We start from the raw sequence: 4,950 nt of genomic DNA on the forward strand, positions 1-4,950 counted from the left end.
AGCTTTTCTCTGCTCGTGCTTATACCTATTACTCAGAGTCCAGTAAATGTTGAAAGATCCAGTGTATTTCAATGTGTGAGAACAACTTTTGTAAGTTATACAGTCTTATACAGGTGATATTGCTATCATTTATTTGTATGTGAATACTCAGACCTTACGTTGTATTTTAAAGACGTTCATGAGTCTGTTCGTATTGCATTAGTTGTAGTACATCTTCGTTCCTTTTACCACCTGAGCTAGCTTTGGCATATTTTGTAGTTTAATCTGACATGCAGAGGCAGAGCCTGAGTTCGCGGGGCATGGGCAGGAAGATTTTTTTCACCCGACTGAGACAGGAATCCTCACCATCTGGGAGGGCTCTAAATTCCTCACCTGACCTCTTGACCTAAGATGCCTCAATTTCCAAGAGATTCACAGCAAACTTTGAGATCCTTCTGGTACCACTTGCTCTCTGGGGGAAATATGTGTTTGCAGACAAGTGTGTTTGCTTTTATTTTATTTTATATTTTGGTCAGAAAAAACACACATCATATTACGCAAGGTTCTCCTATTTCTGCCATAGTTGCCAAGATGCTACTATAAATTCCGCATTCACTTTTAACTCCTTCAAACCTGGCACCTTCTATTCTACTTTTCTTCTTTTAAATTATTTTTCTTTATTTTTGAAAATTTCATTTATCTATACAATAAAGAGTGACTGTTTTTACCCCCGCTTTCCTCCTGCAGTTTTTACCATATTCTTTCCAACATAGTCACTTCTGCTTCATCTCTTTTTTAATTCTTTTGATTAAAAAAAAAAATCCTTTGAGAGCTGCCCAAGTATGCTGAGGGACTGTGCACAGGAGCGTGGGAAACCTAGCTGGTCACATTCTCAGTAAAGAATAATAATCCTCTGTCGCGCCCCGCCATCGGAGAGGAGCAGCCATGGCCCTGTGCTACCCCATGGCGGGGCCTCAACAAGGGCCACAAGGTGACAAAGAACGTAAGCCAGCCGAGGCACAGCCTATGGCGGGTGCCTCACAAAGCACACCAAGTTCGTGCAGGACATGATTTGGGAGGTGTGTGGCTTCACGCCCTACAAGCAGCGCCGTGGAGCTGTTCAAGGTGTCCAAGGACAAGCGCATGCTCAAGTTCATCAAGAAGTGGGTGGGCACGCACGTACGTGCCTTGAGGAAGCGGGAGGAGCTGAGCAACGTGCTGGCCGCACGAGGGAGGCAGCGGCCAAGAAGGACTGATCCCCTCCCTCCCCGTTCTCAATAAACGTTGCTACAGCGCAAAAAACAAAAAATAAAAAAAAAAAACAAACAAAAAACCAAAAAAAAAAAAAAAAAAAGAATAATCATCCTGCCTACAGCAGCCATCCACTGCCAACAGCCCCTCAGGATGCGGCAGGGACTAGAGATCATCCATCCCATGTATACAAAGATTTGGCCTGGCTTGCTTTGGTGCTGGCAACTATAGGTGCTGTGAGATCATGATGGCTATGGCCATATCATGCCCAGAGGACAGCATTTCACTGTACCCCTCTCCATTCTCCGACTCTTACAAATCTTTTTTATAAAATAAAAAACAAATCTTTTTTACTCCTCTTCTCCAGTGTTCCCTGAGCCTTGATAGTGACGGGGCTAATATAGACATTCCATTTAGCGATGGCCACTATTGTCCTAGTCAGAGCTACATTGTAATGAAACACTGTGGCCAGAAGCAAGTTGGGAAGGAAAGGGTTTATTTGGCTTATGCTTCCACATCACTGTTCATCACTGGAGGAAGGCGGGACAGGAACTCAAACAGGGTAGGGTCCCGGAGGCAGGAGCTGATGCAGAGAGTGGAGGGGTGTTGCTTACTCGTGAACAAGCTACTCATGGCCTTGTTCAGCCTGTTTTCTTTTAGACCTGAGGACCACCAGCCCAGCTGTGGTACCACCTACAATTGGATGGCTTCTCCCCATCAATCACTAAGAAAATGTTCTATGGCCTGCCTGCAGCCCAGTCTTATGGAAGTATTTTCAGTCAACGTTCCCTCCTCTCAGATGACAACACAACTGTCTAGCACTCTTCCCCTCAGCATTTTGAGCATGTGCGCTTCTTTCTGTTGACAGCTGACCACTGCAAAAGAAGCTTCCCTGGTCAAGGTTGATGAGAAGAGCCTAGGCTTATGGGTATAAACTTTTCTGTTTCATTTTCCCCTCCAATTTCCTGTTTTATGTTATACTAAGCAGTTTCAGGTCATCGGGGGCATGAGACACATCTTTTGAAAAAGTGTGCCTTTTGTCACAGCTATCAGTATTTGGAAGTGACCTCACTGTAGAGAAAAGGAACAGAAAGAAGGCTGTTACTTTAAGTATGGAGATGAAATTCAACACAGTGGTTTTGGGGTGGGGAAATACGTTGTGCGTTGTTTTATTTAGTCTTCCTCAAATTAAAATCATATGTAACCACCTTTTGACTAAAACTATTTCCACTACAGAACCTAGCCACTATTTCTCAGTTCATCAGACAGTTGTTCAGTTCCCATGGTGTTGTATGGGAAACCCTTGGTAAACGTCTTTACTTAGTAGAAGCTCCGTCCATTGATGAATGTTGTGTAAACATTTTACTCTGATTATGTAAAAATCATTCAATACACTGGAAATGTGTGTCATGAGCATCTCAAATAGCTGTGTGCATCTAAGCTCATGTTTTAAGTTCAATCAAGTAATACTTACAAGGTCCAAGTTCACTGGTAAAGGAAGTTCAACTTACAATCTACAGAAATCATGCTAGTCCACTGCTTTCTTACCATGAGAAGTACCTACTTTCAAGAACCTACATCTTAACAAAATAAGAGCAATAATACTTAGCTATCTGATTAATTTATTGAGAACGTAGGCCAGGTACTGTGTTGAGAACCTTTTGCAAATTACTTCAAATAATCTTTATCCTATGAATAGAAGACATCAATTTTTCATTCTCCTTTTAAAATGAGAAGAAAGTTTGGGGAGATGGCTCAGTGAGTAAGAGTGCTTGCTGTGAAATTAAGAGGGCCTAAGTTAAAATCCCCAGAACTTACCTTAAGTCCAGCATTCCTGCGGGTGTCTGTAATCCCAGCATTGGAGGATGGAGACGTCTGGGTCCTGGGAGATTGGTGGTTGGTCTGTCCAATCAAAACCACAAACTTCAGGTTCAGTGAGAGACCTTGTCACATGGACAAGAAGGACAGCAGTAGATGAAGAATCTGATGTCCCTTTCTGGCCTCTGTCTGTGCACATGAGCACACCCACCCATTCACATGTACACACCCATCTACCGGGTACACGTGCACATCACAAAACATGAGAAGGAAGCTAATTCACTTAAGTCAAGCTTGAAGTTTGTTATCTACAACCAGAGTGGTGGTCAAAGTCTTCAGCAGTAGGGATGATAAGAGTGTTCAGCACCAGGAACCAGGGGTGGACTCTGTTTATAACCCAGAAGGAGGTGCAGATGGTCAGTAAATTCCCTCATTCCTGGATTGTGGGTGGGATCTGGGGCCACGGGACAGGATCAGATAGATGGAGAAATGGCCCACTGTCTGAACAGTAGCTGTGATCATAACACAGCATCCTTGTAAGGTCTAGATATATAGATCTTCAGCCTGGGGCTCCAGCTCAGTAGAGAGCAATTGATTGTAGCAGGCACTGTAAAATTTGCTCCACACAGAACAGGAACAAGTAAGATGTGATGTTTCCTCTCTGTGTAAGCCATTGCACACGGACCAGGAATGAATAGGATGTGGTGTCTCCTCTCTGTGTAAGCCATTGCACACGGACCAGGAATGAATAGGATGTGGTGTCTCCTCGCTGTGTAAGCCATTGCACACGGACCAGGAACAAGTAAGATGTGATGTCTCCTCACTGTGTAAGCCATTGCACATGGACCAGGAACAAGTAAGATGTGATGTCTCCTCGCTGTGTAAGCCATTGCACACGGACCAGGAACAAGTAAGATGTGATGTCTCCTCACTGTGTAAGCCATTGCACATGGACCAGGAACAAGTAAGATGTGATGTCTCCTCGCTGTGTAAGCCATTGCACACGGACCAGGAATGAATAGGATGTGGTGTCTCCTCGATGTCTCCTCACTGTGTAAGCCATTGCACACGGACCAGGAATGAATAGGATGTGATGTCTCCTCGCTGTGTAAGCCATTGCACATGGACCAGGAATGAATAGGATGTGATGTTTCCTCTCTGTGTAAGCCATTGCACATGGACCAGGAATGAATAGGATGTGGTGTCTCCTCGCTGTGTAAGCCATTGCACATGGACCAGGAACAAGTAAGATGTGATGTCTCCTCGCTGTGTAAACCATTGCACACGGACCAGGAATGAATAGGATGTGGTGTCTCCTCACTGTGTAAACCATTGCACACGGACCAGGAATGAATAGGATGTGGTGTCTCCTCGCTGTGTAAGCCATTGCACATGGACCAGGAATGAATAGGATGTGGTGTCTCCTCGCTGTGTAAGCCATTGCACACGGACCAGGAATGAATAGGATGTGGTGTCTCCTCGCTGTGTAAGCCATTGCACATGGACCAGGAATGAATAGGATGTGGTGTCTCCTCACTGTGTAAGCCATTGCACATGGACCAGGAACAAGTAAGATGTGATGTCTCCTCACTGTGTAAGCCATTGCACATGGACCAGGAACAAGTAAGATGTGATGTCTCCTCACTGTGTAAGCCATTGCACATGGACCAGGAATGAATAGGATGTGGTGTCTCCTCACTGTGTAAGCCATTGCACATGGACCAGGAACAAGTAAGATGTGATGTCTCCTCGCTGTGTAAACCATTGCACACGGACCAGGAATGAATAGGATGTGGTGTCTCCTCGCTGTGTAAGCCATTGCACATGGACCAGGAACAAGTAAGATGTGATGTCTCCTCGCTGTGTAAGCCGTTGCACATGGACCAGGAACAAGTAAGATGT

The 4,950-nt window shown here is 44.7% G+C and overlaps 1 pseudogene; it reads left to right on the forward strand.

The window, feature by feature from the left end:
* Positions 1–924: 924 nt before the first annotated feature.
* Positions 925–1,235, forward strand: LOC142850722 (large ribosomal subunit protein eL36 pseudogene; annotated as a pseudogene).
* The last annotated feature ends 3,715 nt before the right edge of the window (positions 1,236–4,950 follow it).

Source organism: Microtus pennsylvanicus, chromosome 5, assembly GCF_037038515.1.
Source record: "Microtus pennsylvanicus isolate mMicPen1 chromosome 5, mMicPen1.hap1, whole genome shotgun sequence".
Lineage (NCBI taxonomy): Eukaryota > Metazoa > Chordata > Mammalia > Rodentia > Cricetidae > Microtus > Microtus pennsylvanicus.